This window comes from Cervus elaphus, chromosome 2 (assembly GCF_910594005.1).
Source record: "Cervus elaphus chromosome 2, mCerEla1.1, whole genome shotgun sequence".
NCBI classification, from domain to species: domain Eukaryota; kingdom Metazoa; phylum Chordata; class Mammalia; order Artiodactyla; family Cervidae; genus Cervus; species Cervus elaphus.
The window spans coordinates 41,967,696-41,986,947 of NC_057816.1; positions in this window are offsets into that span (position 1 = coordinate 41,967,696).

Consider the following 19,252-nt stretch of genomic DNA (forward strand, 5'->3'; position numbering starts at 1 on the left):
TGTCAATATAAAAAGACTACTGAAGATGAAATATTTGTCACACACAATGCACCATGTGAGTTCACATGTGGGTAATATTTTTTAATGGTATTTTTAAATAAAAAGTTGTCTTTCTCTTTCCTTGAAAATAACTGGTAAATTAGAAATGTGGTTATTCATTCCTACTTGTTATCATGCAGACTTTTTAAAGAGCTTCTTGTGTTTCTATTGGACTTTTTTTCAGAATAGCAAAATGAAAAATAATTCTTTTCATGAAGAATTTAGCTTCCCAGTGGTAAAAAATCCACTTGCCAATTCAGGAGACACAGGTTCGAACCCTGCATTGCAAAGATCCTCTGGAGAAGGCAACCGACTCAGAATTCTTGCCTGGAAAATCCCATGGACAGAGAAGACTGGCAGGCTGCAGTCCCTGGGGTCACAGAGTCAAACATGATTTAGTGACTCAACAACAACCCACTCAAAAGGCAGGAAGAGATTCCTTTACTGCAAACCCAATGGCCACAAGAATCTAACTCATTCAAGATGGAAGAACTAATTCAGTTCCTAGCTGTTTATTTATAAGACTTTCCAAATTGTGATTTATGAAATAAATTAAGGTTTTATCCAATGATTAATACAGCATAGGGATAAACTGATCCTTGGCGTTTGGAGCAAATCTTTCTTCTCTTTGAAGAGTATCACAGATTTTTAAGAGTTTGTTACCAAGAGAATACAATAGAGGGAAAGTATGTGTGTGCCTAATAAGTCGCTTTAGTCGTGTCTGATTCTTTGCAGCCCTGTGGACTGTAGCCCACCAGGCTCCTCTGTCCATGGGATTCTCCAGGCAAGAACACTGGAGTGGGTTGTCATGCCCTCCTCCAGGGGATCTTCCTGACGCGGGAATTGAACTCACATCTCATTATGCTTCCTGCATTGGCAGGTAGGTTCTTTACCACTAGCACCACCTGGGAAGTCCAGCCCACAGTACACGTTTTGTTGAATCCTAGCTGTCTTCACTTACTGTCAGTTCTTGAGAGAAAAGCTTAGAGAAATCTTTGTCATGTTTTGTATTATCATTCATATAGTTTTTCACAATGCATACCACCAAGAAGCTATCAATTATTGGATAAGAGATTCAGACTCTAATTCATTTTTTAAAAAAGATTCCTTAGGAGACTCAGTCATATTTTAATAACAATGAAATAAGAATAGAACTTACTGAATTCTAATGATGTATCAGATACTGAACTAAAGGGTTTATCACACACCTCAAGTTTGTAGGCATCATGGTGTAATGAAAAGAGCTCAAGTTGTAGGGTTAGGGTCAGGTAAGTCTGAGTTCAAAACTGACTTTTGACTCAACTATCTGGATGCGTTGAGCAAGTTGCATATACTGTATGATTCTCAGTCCCTTATCTCTAAGAAAAGTACCAAAATATCTGACAGGTATTATATGTGTAAAATCTCTTCTAGAGCACTTGACACATAGTCAATAAATTTACAAGCCTAACCACAGACACACAAAATTTATCCATGCTTTGAATAACACTGTCCTAAGATTCCTCACCGCGAGGGCTTAGTTTCACAGAGGACAGACTATAAATGATTTTTAGTACACTAAAAGTTAGATTTGTGTACACATTAATGTTGAATCAAAAGATGGAAGTTACTGCTAATACCGTGCCTTGGTTATAGTTAAAACCTAAGTCAGGTGACCTGCTGCTCACCTTTGGACCCCCAGGGCAGCTACACATGCATAAATTCATCTGTTCTACCTGCCCTCTCCATTTTCTTCACCCTCTATCAGCTGCACTTTGAAGATCACTATCAACATTATCTTCCTTAGCTCCTCTGATGTTCGAGACACTCATAAGACATATCACAACCTTTCCTGCCAGACACGAACAAAGCCTTGAAATCAATGGCCATTTTTTCACAAAACTTTTTGGAAAACCAGCCTCTGATAAGCAATTAATAGGTTGTCTCCTGATTGGGGCTTGCATGCAACTAGGACTAATATTTCATGAGCATTTTTTAATGTTTTTGCTTTCAATCTGGATCTATCTAGTATATTTAGAATCTCTCAATAATGTTTCAAAGTGTTCTGTGTATAGGCAGGCCTTGTACATCATTCATTAGTTATGTAGTTTTAATTGTTTTTATAATCACTTTTTTGCTGTATTTAAAGTGCAAATTGATATTTGTATGCTGAATTTACTAAATTCACTTGCTAATTCTTATAAATGGTCTGGAGATCCTTTTGGATTTTCCACCTCTATAATCATGTTATCCACAAATAATGACCATATTTCTTCCTTTCCAGTACTCACGCCACTTGTCCAGACTGGAACTCCAGTATATTGTTAAGCAGAAGGGATGACAGTGGGCATCTTGATCTTGCTCCTGATCTCACGGTGCAAACTTCAAAGATTTTACCCTTAATTGTAAAGTATACAGTGAAGGTTTGATAGGTGCTCTTTAGCATATTAAAGAAGTTTCTTTCTAGTTCCAGCAGGCTAAGAGTTTATAATATGAATGAGTGAGGAGAGGTATCAATGCTTTTCTCTGAAACTATTGAGATTATCATATGATTTTCTCCTTTATTTTCTAACTATAGTGAATATTTTTTGAATATTGAAATAATCTAAAACAAACATACCTTAATCTCACTTGATTCAGTTACCAGCTAATATAGTTTAGGATTTTTGAATCTATGTTCATGAGAGATATTAACCTGAAATATTTCTTTATTATAATGTTTGCATCAGATTTTGTTATCAAGATTATACTGGCATTGTAAAATTGGAAGTATTCCCTCTTTTTTTATTCTCATAAAGTTTAGCAGAAGTTGGTGTTATTTTTTCCTTGAATGTTTGGAATAATTTACCACTAAACATATCTGTGCCTGGAGTTTCCTTTGTGGGAACATTTTTATTTTCAGACACATTTCTTTACTAGTATAGGACTATTCAATTTTTATAATACATTTGTGTATGTTACAATAAATTGAATTTTAAAGTAACTTACTCATTTTATCAAAATTTCACTATTTTTTAGCAAACAACTTCCATTATTTTTATCATTTTAATCTCTCATAGCAAATAAAGATGTCAGCAATTTTGTTTCTGATATGTGTGCTCACATTTAATCTTCATAACAATGCTAGGTAACGAGTATTATTATTTCTCACTTTTACAAAGGAGTAGCAGTAAAGGAATCCTGAAGACCTAAAACGCTGTCAGTGTTTAGTTACCTGGAAAGCACAGAGCTAGGACTCAAGGCAAGATCTGCAGCCTCAAAAGCCCATATTCTTTACAAACACATCATACCCCCTTCAAACACACATGGTAGTCATGGTTATACTGACTTCAGTCCTTTTAGAAAAAGAAAAGGCACATAAGGGCAGGGCTTTTGGTGAAGCAAATGAGACAGGAACAAGATAAATTTACTTTCCTCTGTCTGAACACTCAAACATTTGACATCAGTGCTGTGAATCACTTTCCACTTAACATGTGCAGTTACATGCTCTTCCATTTCTCTGAAGAGCTCCTCCCATCCTGTTAGAAAACACTGAATTGTCCTTTAAGCACCAGCCTCTATTCTGTGAAGGATTTTTTCCTACTCTATTCTCCTACAGGATTCTGTAGACATAAAATATATGTCTCTGTTATATTACAACTGTAGTTACTGGGAAAAAAAGCCTTTATTATAAATCTTATATTTATATTATATATATTTATAATATATATAATATCATGAATATGTTTATAAACATCTGCCTCTCCTCCTGACTTACCAGTCTCTTGAGGGTAATAAGAACCGTGTCTCCTGGATCTTTCTATGTCCCTTGGTCAACAAAGGAGATACATGGTGAAAACATCTGCATTATTTTATAGGACTAAGTATTTTGATGTGCTTCTCTTACCTCCCCTGTGAACTTTTCTCTCAAGGATTCTACCACAGCAGAACTCTGCTTGGAATGTGCTAACTGTGGTCTCTATGTATGAAATCTCTCCAAAGGAAGAACAGTTTACTCCAACATTTGAGGCTGCCGTTCTATACTGATGTGCGTGTTGTGTGGTAAGTCACTTCAGCCGTGCCTGACTTTGCCACCCTGTAGGGTGTAGCCTGCCAGGCTCCTCTGTCCATGGGGTTCTCCAGGCGAGAATACGGGAGTGGGTTGTCATACCCTCTCCCAGGGGATCTTCCCGACCCAGGGATCGAACCCTCATCTCTTATGTTTCCTGCATTGCATGTGGGTTCTTTACCACTAGCGCCACCTGGGAAGCATGGGTACAAAAACTGAATCACAGTTTAGGTAAACACATTTTAAGTCTTTACATTTAATTAATTAATGTGTGAACACAGACACTCACAGACTCAATAGATGGCTGACCTGTGTTGTGCTTAGCCGCGTCCAACTCTTTGCCTCCCTATGGACTGTCACCCACTAGGGTCTTCTGTCTGTGGAGTTCTCCAGGCAAGAAGGGGGTTGCCAAGGCCTCGTCCAAGGGATCTTCCCAACCCAGGGATGGAACCCAGGTCTCCTGCATTGCAGGCAGATTCTTTCTCAAATATTTTCCTTCTCCCCTCCTTCCTACCACTCCTGCCCATTCTCCCCTGTTTTACTAATTACGAACCTACTGTGTGATGGGCAACCCAAAGCTATCTGACGCGCCTCACCAAAGGCCTAAGAAAACCGGACAGAACTTAGAACCGCAATATGGGGCAAAGCCACTAGGTGGAGCCCCATAAAACACATGGTCGTCTCGGTTCAGTTCAGTCGCTCAGTCGCATCCAGCTCTTTGCAACCCCATGGACTGCAGCAGGCCAGGCCTCCCTGTCCATCACCAACCCCCGGAGCTGGTCATCTCGGGCCCCCATTAATCACTTTATCGCATGCTCATGCAGGAAAAGACCAAGGAAAGTGACAAGCCAACCCCTTCATTTTCACAGAGGGGCATCTGGGGGCCAATCAGGAAAAGAACTAAACTAGGTCACACATTCACCTTAGCGAAACCAGGCAGAACCCTGTGAGGCCCCGCCAGATATAGAAGCCCTTCCATGTACCCTGGCTCGTCTGTAGAAAATCCATAGCCTCCAGACCTCCCCTGAATCACAAAAGAGGAGGTTCCAGCAGTTAATGATTAGGACAACAGAGTCACAGAATCTCTAGTTCCTACTAAAGGACACAGATAACAGTGTCCGATGCACATGCCTGAGTTGCTTTGCAGATACTAGAGCCACCACCAAAGGGAAAACGCTAACTACACGGTGACTAGACTATAAACGTGACATCAGCTTCTCCATCTTGAGCAGTACTGGATCTATGGCTTGCACAATCCCAGGAACCGGCCTGAAGGAAAAGGGAACAAACAGACCCTAGAGTTGAAGGCTGCGTGTGCAAACTAAGTCGCTTCAGTCGTGTCCGACTCTTTGTGACCCCGTGGACTATAGCCCACCAGGCTCCTCTGCCCAGGGGATTCTCCAGGCAACAGTACTGGAGTGGGTTGCCATGCGCTCCTCCAGGGGATCTTCCCAGCCCAGGGACTAAACCAGCGCCTCCTGAGTCTCCTGCATTGGCAGGCAGGTTCTTTACCACTAGCACCATGTAGGGGATACACAGAGTTGAAGGCTAACTGTGCTTAAAACAGTCAAGATGATGCTGACCAGACCACAGCACAACCCGTTTTGAGATGATTATTGGAGCTGACTGCTGTTCTGCCCATGGCCCCCGCCTGCACAGCCCTGAGACTTCCTGCCTTTTGCCTATGAAACCCTCTTCCCTCTAACTGGTAAGAGGGAGCTATTTTAGAGGACAACAGTCCACCATTATCCCAGGTTGCCAGCTTCCTGAATAATGCATCTTGCTTTTACCATCAACCCTTGTCTCTCAAACGCTGACTTTTGAGCGATGAGCTGGGTTCTGACTCTGGCTGGTAACAGTAGCAGAAACCCCAAATTAGCACCCCGAGTCTGCATCATTGTGGGTCTTTGCATTTGCCACAGTAATCGTCTTATCACGAGAGTTATGGATGGAAAAGATGTTGCTGTTATTCAGTCGCTAAGTCATGTCTGGCTCTTTGTGATCCCATGGACTGCATCATGCCAGGCTTCCCTGTTCTTCACTATCTCCTGGATTTTGATCAAACTCATGTCCATTGAATCAGTGATGCTATCCTACTCGGAGAAGGCAATGGCACCCCACTCCAGTACTCTTGCCTGGAGAATCCCAGGGACAGGGGAGCCTGGTGGGCTGCCATCTATGGGGTCGCACAGAGTCGGACACGACTGAAGCGACTTAGCAGCAGCAGCAGCACCAGCTATCCTACTATCTTATCCTCTGTTGCCCCCTTCTCCTCCTGCCCTCAATCTTTCCCAGCATCAAAATATTTTCCAGTGGGTCAGCTGTTCTCATCAGGTGGCCAAAGTACTGGAGCTTCAGCTTCAGCATCAGTCCTTCCAATGAGTATTCAGGGGTGACTTCCTTTATGATTGACTCAGTCTTCTCCAGCACCACAGTTCAAAAGCATCAGTTTTTCAGTGCTCAGCCTTCTTTACAGTCCAACTGTCACATCCATACATGACTACTGGAAAAACCAAAGCTTTGACTGTATGGATCTTTGTTGGCAAAGTGATGTCTCTGCTTTTTACAGCTTAAATAAAAACATGATGCACACAATCAATCTCCTCAGTGGCAAGGCAAAACAGTATTGGCATAACATTAATTAGCTTGTGTTCTGCAGTCATATTCTTTTAGCCAAAGGAAGAGGGCTTCATGGTCAGTGCCTGCAATAGTGTGCCTTAGAATGAAGGCATCTAGGCGTCTCTCCACTGGATAATCAACGGGACCTGATTTCACCATTCTGCTTCAGCTGTGGAAAGGGGTTTGGGCCGTGTGTGGAAGGGACTGCCTGGAGCCCTTCCACTGACAAACATGTGTGTTCTCAGAGAAAAGTTTCCTGCCCTCTGCTTCCACGCGGGAAGATGGCGCAGACTGCTTTGCCTAATGGGCACAATCCAGACAAGAAGGTATGGGGATTTGGGATAAGAAGATCATCGGGGGTTATCACCAGTAGCTTCTCTGCCCTTCCAGTCCCGTCAGCTCCCTTTCCCCATGGCTGTCCTCATTCTACCATGCCTCTGTCCGAGAAAAGAACGGGACAGACAAGCCACAGTTATGCACAGCGATCTGAGGAATGGAAATAACACGACAGATAGGGTTGATCGTGACATTAGGGGAAAATGTGATTCAAACGTCTAGCAAAATCTCTTGCAGACACAGAAGTGTTAAAAGAATACCAGCTGCTCTTTTATGTTGCCTCATTCCTCTCAGACGTGCTTACATTTAAAGAAAAACTAAAGTGAGACTATCTTTTTATCTCTGTAACAGAAGAGATCTGTCTTCTGACAGAGCTTTTGTGTAAGCTAAATATTTGTACATAGCGTGTAATAACTACTCTAATTAGAGATGTTCCATACCTCCACGCATAAGGATTAATTAGACGCTGGCATCTTCATTTTTAAAATTTGTAAATTGCAAGTAAAAAGTAAATTGGAAACTTCCTGTAACATTCACAGAGGATAATGTGCAAAGCAGGTTGGCGCACCCATATTTTGTGTCATTCCATATTACAAAGAACATCTAAGAAACATTTTTATAATCTAGTAAAATTAAAATGTAAATCTAGTAATCTAGTAAAACTGAAATAACAAAGCACTTAACTTATTCCAGGCCCTGTTTCCATTACGATATATAAGGATTATTTTACCTATCCATTACAACTAAATTTGTTAGTTAGGTAGAATTACCCCAATATTTCAAAAGAAAATGCCAAGACAACAACAAAAATAAATTGTGTCACCGGTAAATGTCAGAGTTGGAATTTGATATTTCGTCTGTTTGGCTCCCAGACCTGTGCTCCTAAGTACTACATATTTAGGCTCATTATTTGTTTCCTTAGACTCAAAGCTAAGAAAATTAACTATGGAAAAAGCTACTTGCATATAAAGGTTTATTTATAACAGTGAAAAGTTAAAAGCAAGAGCATTAACTAGATTGGAGAACAGTTAATGTAGAAGGATCTAAGAATCTTGAAGAAGTCAACAACTTATCTTTCTACTCTAGATAAGAATGAGACCCCTTTATCTTCTCTTCACTTCCATTCTCAGAGTCTAGGGCTCTGACACCACACACACACACACACACACACACACACACAGAAATATTCCCACAGTTCCTACGTTGTAAGATCAGCTCTCCTCCTCTTAGATTCCCTCTTGCTATGATATCTACCCTGGCAGTGAACCATCTCTCCCCGACCCCTCCCCTCCTGACTTCTACACTTCTTTCCTCATACTTTATACTCCAGTAATTTGAAAGCATATGCATTTCTCCAAATACACCAGAACGTTCAGTAACTCTGTGCCTCCCTGCAAGCCTCACCTTTAAAAACCCTTTCTTCTTCCTTATCTCAAACTACATATTCTTCAGGTGACCTCTCCCCCTTCAGGCCTTCCCTACATCACACTCTCTCTCCCTACTAGAGAGAGCCTGCCCCATAGGGCTAAAAAAAAGAAGGGAAAAAACCCAACCTAGTACTGAACACAAATTCTTGAACTTGTCTTAGAGGAGGGCAGAGAAAGAACTTGCTGAAATCCTCTCTGCTTCTAACAATAAAACTGGCTGGAACCAGATGGACTACAGTGCGCTGTGCTGTGGTCAGTCACTCTGCCATGTCCAACTCTTTGCAAGCCCACGGGCTGTAGCCCACCAGGCTCCTATGCCCGTGGGATTCTCTGGGCGAGGATATTAGAGTGGGTTGTCATGCTCTCCTCCAGGTGGAGCCAAGATAACTAACTGGTTAAAATTTGAGCAGAATAAACCTGCTTGTCCAATGGGTGACCTGTTGAAATTGAGACAGGATGGGACCTGGAGCCTGGGATGCTTTCCCGCAGTGCCCGCACCTGGGCAAATGTCTCCTCAAGTAACAAAATACAAACTATAAGGGACTAAAAATAGCCATCTGTATGGGCAGTTGGGGCAAATTACAGACAAGATGCAAAGAGACCAAAAGGCCCAGCTCCCACTCCTGAACATCTAGGAGCAAAAGCGGGGTACTGAGTGTGCCCCTGCACCTCCACCCCCTAAGGGGAGCGCAAATCACCCAGGACGTCCTTCCTGCCCATCCCTGGACACACCCCTCCCCTAACCCCAGGTAAGTCTTGTGGTCCATGCACAGGATGGAAAATCATTTCCAGACACAGAGTATTTCAGAACATAGTGAAATTGATCAGAGGCTGACAGAGCCACTGTTGAATTAATGCCATTTTCAGCAACATGGATGGACCTAGGGATTATCATATTGAGTGCAGTAAGTCAGACAGAGAAAGAAAAATATTCTATGATATCACTTACATGTAGAATCTTTTAAAAAATGATAGAAATGAACTTATGTACAAAATAGAAACAGACTCAGACTTAGAGAACAGAGATGAGGGGGGAAGGGATAGTTAGGGACCCTGGGATGGACGTGTGCACACTTCTATGTTTAAAATGAATGACCAACAAGGACCTACTGCGGAGCTCAGCAAACTCAGTATTGTGTAACAACCTAAGTGAGAAAAGAATTTGAAAAACAATAGATACGTGTGTATTTATAACTGAATCACTTTACCTTTTACTGAAACTAACGCAACATTGTTAATGAACAATACTCCAATACAAAATAAAAAGTTAAACAACAACAACAAAAGAAAAACTTACCACTTCCTTAACCTTTATAACCACCACTCCCTCCCTTTTTCTTCACAGCCCTAGAACTCAGTCCTTAAATACTCACCTCATCTTGCCATCTGGGAGACAGATTTGGGAGTTCTTGCTTCCTGTCTCCTTGCTTGAACCCCCTGTAATAAAATCTTTCTCTCCCTACAAAAGACAGATATCTCCAGTTGTGGGGTGGGGCGGGGCGGGGGGAGCAACCAAACTCTGCTCAGTTGGGTAACACTAGTTGCATGTTCCATCCGTAAGATACTCTCAGAATCCCAGTGTAAAACCCCATTTTATAATGAAGTTATTTGTTTATATACCCATCTCTTCCCTTGGACTGTGAGCTCCTTAAAAGTAGAGACTCTTGTTTGACTTTATAGCTTTATATCCCAGCATGCAAAATAGATGTTCAATATCAGTAGCCGTGATGATATTGACAGCGATGACGCTGGATGGATGCATAGATGGAGAACAGAAAGGGCATGCAGCGACAACAGCTAAGACTTTCGAAATGTCACCAACCAGAAATCTACTCTGGAGCCCGGCATGGCGCATGTGCAAACCCCCGGTCCTGCTTTCCTTGGCTGTGAATCTGTGTGTATCGGGCTGCTCCGATGGGGTCCGCGGCCGGACCACACAGAGGGACCGGAAGACCAGAGGCTGCTCCAGACATAGGAAAGCCACGCAGTGTCAGAAATCAGCGATCTTGGATTCTGCTTCTCCGAAGAACCCTGCCTTAAATTCTTAGGCAAGATTCTGTCTTAAATTAGCCTGTGATCTTGAGCAAGTCTGTAATTTTCCTGAGAAAACTGTGCCTTCATCTACAAGGAGAATAGTTAAGGCCAGCCTGTATTTATTTCCAAGTGATGTGGTTAAGAAGCTGCTGGAGCCCGACGCCGGCCTGGTGCTGCCCTAACTGGAAACACAGTGGGTGGGAGCCGGCGCGGGGGGCGGCCGTGGAGGGACGCAGAGCCCGGCCGGGGATGCGGGGACGGGGGCTCCTCAGGGACAGGCCGTGCCCCCTCCTGCGCCCCTCCTGCAGGCCCTGCGGCCCTGGGCTGCCCCACGAGAGCTGACAGTCGGTCCCACTGCCACCATCAGCAGGCGTCTGTCGAGAAAGAAGGCTGCTTCCAGGAGCGCGGTGAATCCACCAAGACCCGTAGGCGCCGGACATCCTGCCTAAGAGTGAGGGCTCCTCACTGGATGGAAGGAGCGCCTGGGGTCCCGCCGGACCCTGTCTCCTCTCAACAACTTCTCCATCGAAGAACGTCCCTGATGAGGACCGGGAGACGGCGCCCAACTCCTGTGCCACAGCCGCCTGCCGCGGACGGCAGGCACCGCGTGGACCTGCCACGCGAACTCTGCGTGGGAAGGTGAGTCTGGGCCTCCGCCAGGCCGCGCTCTGAGGGCTGCCAGGCGCGGCGTGAGAAGGGGCGCAGACGGACACATTCTGCTTCTGCGGGCTGAGAAGGGCAGCACTCCAGGGCCGCTGGATCCAGCTGTGTGCGCAGACCCGAGGATGCAGGATGCGTGGGAACTCTGGGCGGAGCTCGGCCACAGCGTGGAGGGGCGGGGCCTCTGCTCCACGGGAACTCCGCAGAGAGTCCGCGGTCCTTCCTTGATGGGCATCCTCATTGATCTGGAGGCCCAATCACCAAAGCAGAATCCGGTTTTTTTTTTTTTAAAGATCAATGTAGTAATCATAAGAGATGATACAGAATCACCCAGTTCAAAAACGAAACAGTCCAAGTTGGTGTCTGGCGAAAGCTTCGCTCTCATTCTGCTCCCAGCACATCAGTGCCGTTCTTATGAGATTTCTTCGCGCGTGGACAAGCTCATTCAGAACATTTTGGGCTCTAATCTCCTTGTTTTTCCTTTTTTTACAGAAAAGGTGGCATTGTATGCAAACTGTTCTGAATTTGCTTTTTTCACTTATCTAAGGGAATCTTTCTGCTTCAATATATAGAGAACTGTGCAGCATATTTTTAAATAGCTACACATATATGTCACCAACTTACCGTTTAGCAGTTCTTTATTAATGGTGACGGGTGGGGAGTTGTTTCCGAACAATGCCACAATGTGCCTCTCTCATTTCGCATATGTGCAGTTAAATCTCTAAGATGAATTCTTAGAGGTAGGATTTCTGGGTCACAGAGAACATGCCCTTGTCATTTTGAGAAACGTTTTTATTAGGCCATGTCTAAGAGCATTCTCAGGCTTCCCAGGCAGCTCAGTGGTTAAGAATCCACCTACCAATGTAGGACATGCAGGAAATGCAGGTTTGATCCCTGGGTGGGGAAGATACCCTGGAGGAGGACATGGCAACCCTCTCCTGTATTTGCCTGGAAAATTCCATGGGGTCTGTCTGGCAAGCTACAGCCCACAAGGTCGCAAAGAGTTGGACGCAGCTGAACAAGTAAGCACACGTGCACAAGAGCATTCTTACAGCCTTGTTTTCAAATGCTGGGTTTTTTTTTAATCTGTGGAAAATAGCACCACAGGGAAGTTTCAGCTGACTTTCTCTTTCTTTGGGTGAATTTGAGTGTCCTTTCGTATATTTAAAGGCCGTGTCAGTTTCTGTATTGTCTGGTCACATCCTTTGTCTGTTTTTCTATTGGATGGTTGGTCTTTTTAATTTTTGCATGCACGCTGCATGCTAAGTTGCTTTAATCATCTCTGACTCTTTGCGACCCTATGGACTGTAGCCCTCTGTCCATGGGGTTCTCTAGGCAAGAATACTGGGGTGGGTTACCATTTCCTCCTCCAGGGACAGAACCTGCGTCTCTTACATCTCCTGCACTGGCAAGCAGGTTCTTTACCACTAGCGCCACCCGGGAAGACATTATTTTTGAAAGTTCCTTATATATTAGGGAGTTTAACCCTTAGTAATAAGTGGTGAATAATTTTTCCCCACTTTGTCCTTTTGGACCTGACTTTGAGATATACTCCTTTAGCTTGTCTATGAGATGAGGATTCAGCTCGCCCTCTGGACAACCTGAAAACAATGTCATCCAAGAGAACTTTCTGTCATGATAGTAATGTTTAATACGTGTGGTGTCCAAGAAGGTTGCCACTGGTCACATGTGGCTGTGGAGCATTTGAAATATGACTAGAACAACTGAGAAACGGAATTTTTATTTAATTAACTTATATTTAAATAGCCACTTATAGCTAATGGCTGCCCTTTTGAACAGTGCATTTCTAGAATGTATACAAAGCAATATCCCAAAATGTGTTGCCACAGTCTGTACTGTAATAATTGTTACATACCTTCCCAGAGTTAAAAATATATTCTCCTACCCAAAGAGAACAGAATTACCATCTCAAGTCACCTAGGTGTGACTCAGCTGAAAACTGGGATCAAATCACAGACTGCCAGTGAAAGCAAATTGAGATTGTAGGGCTGCTCAGTGGTCAAAACTCCCCATGCCGACGCAGGAGACACCGATTCAATCCCTGGGTCGGGGAGATACCCGTGGAGGAGGACTCGGCAACCCTCTCCTGTGTTCTTGCCTGGAAAATTCCTTGGACAGGGGAGCCTGGCCGGGTTCAGTCCATGGAGCTGTAAAGAGCTGGACACAACTGAGGGGCTGAGCAGGCTCCCCAGGTACACAGGCCTGAGTCTGGGCTGAGTTTTGAAGGATGGGTAGGAATTGAGCCCAGAGATAGGAAGGAGAGAGTGACTCCAGGAAAAGAGACCCGTATATGAGACAGCTTATTTTCCAGGAACCACAGGGGATTCTGTATCACCAGAAAATCAAAGGGCCAGGGGTCCTAGAAGTGCAAGCCTTGAAGCTGGAGAGCTCAACCAAGGCCTGGACTCCAGATGGAGACCTCCGCAGGGTCTGGCAGGCCGTGAGTCAACCTGAGTTTGTCACAGGATTGCTGAAAGCTTCAAGGGGGTGATAAACAGGAAATCCTTGATGCAGCAATACCTGGCACACAGTTTGCAAGCCCGAAAAAGGAGCAGCAGGGAGCAGGCAAAGCTTTTTAGTAGGCAAGAGAGCTGCCCTGGTTTCCAGTATAGTAAGATACCATGCCCTTCAGCATGGAGAATAGTCCCTTTCCTGAGACCTGGTGGGCTGGAAGAAGGGCTGAAGTCCCTACTTTCTTGTTTTTTTTCTTAGCAACTCTTGCTGCCACTGGAGAGAAATCTGCTGGGTCTGATCTGAGACCAAGCCTCAGATTTCTGACCTTAACTCAAGGGGAGACGTGAATAGAAACCAGCAAGAGGCAGGGGAGCACCGCTCTCTAGAGCTCTGTCCTCCCGACTGTCCTCTCTGCCTTGCTCCAGTGGCCCGAGGCACCAGGCTGCTCCTAGGGGGTGCTGGACAGTGGGGACGGGGCAGAGGACAGACAGGGGTCACACTGCTGGTGAGTCCTGGCCTGAAGACTGCAGCGGCCTCCCACTGGGCTCCCAGTGGCCACTTGTGTCTCCCCCAGAGGGCATTATTATTGATCCCCAAGGGATACATAAGAGTCCCTTGGCTAGCAAAATGAAACTATTCCATCCATCCTAAAGAAAATCAACCTGAAGATTCATTGGAAGGATTGATGCTGAAGCTGAAGCTCCAGTACTTTGACCACCTGATGCAAAAAGCTGACTCACTGGAAAAGACTCTGATGCTGGGAAAGACTCAGGTCAGGAGGAGAAGGAGGCGACAGAGGATGAGATGGTTGGATGGTATCACCGACTCAAGGGACATGAGTTTGATCAAACTCCAGGAGATCAGGAGATGGTGATGGACAGGGGAGCCTGGCGTGCTGCAGTTCATGGGGTTGCAGAGAGTCAGACCCGACTTGGCGACGGAACAACCAAGAGCAAAGGGATGTGACCCCTCAATGGGTCCTTTGCCAGAAGTCGCAAATGCCAATCAAACAAAACAGGACTCCATGTGGCAGAGCAGAAAGGTAATCATTGAACTAGGATTGGAGAAGGGAGAGCTCTGCCCTAAAAACACCTTGTTCCCAAAGGGAGGGGAGAAAGGGAATTTTAAAGGTGTAGGAGGCAGGGCTCAAGCAAAGGGGCAGAGATTTTCAGGGGCAGCCTGGGGCAGCTGGAGCACGCACAGTCTTCCAGGCTTCTTTGCACACAGCACGGATTGTGCCAAAAGAATACAAAATCCCACCTTGGGAGATCCTAGCATGGTAGTCAGCAGAAGTAACTTGCAGACACCTCCAGGCCTTACGTATGCAGACAGTTCTGTGGTCAAGTCAGAGCTGGGTCACGGATCACTGCATGTCTCTTTAAGAACAGCTGCAAAACATATCTGTCAAATAACAGGTGGTTTTGAAACAAACACAGAGGTACATCAAGGCAAAGATCCTCTAGCTCAAAGAGGCTGATACAGGTGACAGCATCTACACTGATATTCTTCTTAAAAGAAAAAAAAAAACCTTTATTTTGTAGGTTAACAATGTTATGATAGTTTCAGATGAACAGCAAAGGGACTGAACTATACATACACATGTATCCATTCTCCCCCAAACTCCCCTCCCATCCAGGCTGCCACATAACATTGAGCAGAGTTCCCTGTGCTATACAGTAGGTCCTAGTTGGTTACCCATTTTAAATGTAGCATACACTGATATTCTTTAAAACAAACAAACCAAAATATTTTATGTTACATAGAAACACACACACACTCAAAAGGGAAAGACACATTATATGGTTAGCTGTAGTCATTTCTAAATAGTAAAAATGGATATTTTTTACTTTCCATATTTTTGTAACTTCAGAAATGTTCTTTGATGATCATCTATTTAGTTTCATAATAGGAAAATAAATGTTTTTTAAAAGAAGGAAAAATGGGAGAGAGGGAGGAAGCAAGGAAGTAGAAAAAGGCAGATATTGCAGCACTGCACAATTTCAGAATGCTAAGTAAGTTATCCATCAGTTTAGAGAGCTTGCCTTTTTTCTTGTGTAATAAAAGTCACCCACATGTCTCCCATTTATAGCCAAACTCAGTTAATTACAGCATTGTTTGTGGTTGCTTCTGGGCAGGGTCAATATGGGTAATTAGATCGTTTACAATCTTTAGAAAGTTATTCTCATTCCTCGTGAAACATGGATGTCAGATGCAAATATGCATTAAGAAGGAAACACGGTGAGTAATGTGGACGAATAACGTGATCCCAAGGTCAGTGGAATGAATAACTTAGGCACTTAGAAAGATAACTCAGTCACAGTTTATCATCCCTGAATAACCAGGAACAATAACTTTTCAAGAATTATTTAGAAAAAAGTCTCAATTCTTAGGTCTAACAAGCTAGGTGCAGTAAAGAATCATACAGTCTTAGAGCTAGACGGACACTTGTTGTTGTTGTTTAATTGCTATGTCATGTCCGAGACTCTTTTGCAATCCCATGGACTCATCAGGCTCCTCTATCCATGGGATTTCCCAGGCAAGATCACTGGGTTGCCATTTCTTTCTCCAGGGGATCTTCCCAACCCAGGGATCAAACCCTCATATTCTGCATTGCAGGCAGATTGTTTATCACTGAGCCACCACGGAAACCCAGATGGACCCTTAGGAGTTGTCAGACTTTGCTCTAGCGCGGAAAGCTTTTCTTAAGTCAACTCTTAAATGAAAGCTCAATACGGTAACCTTTGGGTAGAATGCAGAAAAAGTAGGGGTTAGAAAACAAACTTGGGCTTGAATTCCAGTTCCATCATTGGGACGAGTAACTTGACCTGAACATCTGCTTGCTTATGAATAAAATAAGGATGATTAATACTGACTTCAAAGACTGGTTGTGAGAACAAATGAAATCACAGCCTCGATATGGCAGGTGATATTAGCAAGGGGGGAGGTGGTGTAGTTTGTTAGTCCTCTCAAGACCAAATACTATGGAAATGAATTTGCCCCTTGGAAATTAAAATTGGGGCTGACATATGCAAAATCACTGAACAAGTCTGAATAATTTACAGTCCGGCAGAATTGTTCCTGTCTGATTGAATTTATTAACATTTAAAGGAAGAATGTGAAGCTCAGAAGGAGGTGTTGAGTATCTTAGAGGCATTCCACTTGTAAACATTTTTCAGAGGAGCTTTGCATTTAGCCAATAATCTCCTCTTTGGAAAAGACTGCGATGCTGGGAAAGGTTGAGGGCAAGAGGAAAAGATGGTGGCAGAGGATGAGATGGTTGGATGGCATCATGGACTCAATGGACATGAGCCTGAGCAAACTCTGGGAGATAGTGAAGGACAGGGAAGCCTGGTGTGCTGCGGTTCATGAGATTGCAAAGAGTCAGACACGAGTTAGCGACTGAATAATGCACAACTCCATGTCCTACACATAAGGAGATCCCCAGTGTGGAAAGGTTGGAGGGGTTTTCTGCCAAGGAGTTTGAGATTCTGTTTTCACAGGCACTGTCGCCCTTACTTGCAGATGTGGGTATCAGGGTGTCTGAGACTAATGCCTTTAGACCTTGGGTGCCTCCGGCTCCCTTTGTCCTGATTCCATGCCATTCACGCAACCTCTGCTGCTTATTTGGAATCTCATGTGGGTCAGCCTCTGGCAACAGTATGCAGTGGTCACTTGGAGGTTGAGTATTCCAGTCCCTGTGGCCATTATTTCTAACGGTAAATTCATGAGTTGGTATTTAAGTTTTATCCATCTGTTCTATGAATGTACTAGATATGACCCTGCCCAAGAGATGAATCTGCTCTTTTTGCTGATAAGATCACCAAGGTCTTAGATTGGGAGAAATGCACCAGGGCAGTAAGTGGCCTCTAATGAGAGGGACCTTAGAGCCTAGCTGACAACCTCCTTTGGTGGGACAACTCAACATCACTGTGTGGCTACATTAAATATTCTTCAGTTTTATTAATAGTTTCCGTATTAGTCACTCATGAAGTGTTCATTACCTCCCTTTTCTATCCCAAGGAGTTGTCTGTGGTTGGATACTCCCTGAAGTAGTCTCTGAGACAAATACTTGTGTGCAAATAATATATTTGCTAGGTGGTTCTGGGAAACCCCAGTAGCAAAGTGGGGGCAGGAGACAGGAAATGGAAGGAAGCCAGTGAAGTTTACGATAATAAGCAGACCAATGTTGAGGGCAGCTGGGACTCTCTCAGTCCCAGTGGGAACTCAGAGAGTCAGTGGAGGGCGTGGAACAAGGTTCCTCACGCCCTGGTTCCTGGGGGCACGGGAGAGGTGACTTTATCCTCTCATTCCCCTCTCTCTTTGCCTGACGTTGTTTCCTGATGCATCAGCCCATGGCACTTCTGGTTGTTAGGGGCTGGAACCTAGAGAGTGCTTTCAAGTGGGAATCACAAAGGTTTCCAGTAGAACTGTGTAGGCATGTGCTAGACGGGGGGAGCGCCCAAAGGAGTGAGGGTGATGGATGGGGCAACCACTGGCATCTGCTACCGGAGGTGGGCCATGGAAGAATAAAGCACAACTGCTCACTCGCACACGCTGATGCTGACTAGTAGTAGAAGTTTGCGTGCTCAGTCATATCTCAGACTTTGCCACCCCAAGGGCCGAAGCCTGCCAGGCTTCCCTGTCCCTGGGATTTTTCCAGGCAGTAATACTGGAGTGGGTTGCCATTTCCTTCTCCAGGGGGTCTTCCTGACCCAGGAATGGAACCCACATCTCCTGCATTAGTAGGCGGATGCGGTACCACGAAGCCCCCAGGGAATTACAATAATGACTAGACGTCATTCTAAATGATAATCCAGTTCACTCAGAGCGGTAAAAGTCACGCAAGACTCTTCTCTGTTGATTAGGATATGGCTCCCCAAAAGACACCAGAAGGAAGGAAGGAAGGAAGGAAGGAAGAGCAAATCTGCTACTGATTTCCATTTCTCCGCATTCTCTGTGATTTGTTTCTTTGCACCTAACGATGAAAAGCTATTCTATCTCCTTCAAGGTATCCAGAAAGTGAAGCTGCATTTGGGGCACATTATACATGAGGAATGATCTGTATGCAATGAGTACAAAAATTAGCTGCAGACTTATTCCCCAAGTCCTTACCAGGTACTCCATTAGCAGTTCCTAATTGAGAGTAAAACATGGTTTGCCACACTAAAAGGCTAAAGGTGAAGTACGACAGAATTTAAACCAGCAGATATAAACGCAGCACCTAACTGTAACAAACAAATAAAAGAAAACGAAGACTGGAAAAATCAAATACTGAGGAAGAGCTGCCTCAAGCACATCTCACCTGAAGTGATGAGTGAAATGATGACTATAGCAAGTTACTCCCCCAAGCAATGCTAAATCACCATAGTACAGCCTCGTGTTCCATTAGCACCCCATTTCTGTGTCGGCAGAAATCAAAGCATGGGGGTCTGCCAGCTGACCCCAGTACCACGCAGGCAAGTTGATGGGTTTAGCACACACATCCAAACTTCTCAGTATTCAAAGGGCAAGTAGCATCGCATTTGTTTAAATGTTTCTGTTTTATTTAAGATCCACTAAAGACTTCCCCACCTACCCCAAGTCATAAGAAATCCAATGCCAGTTATTTGTTGACGTGGGTCCCTTTCTCTCTTCT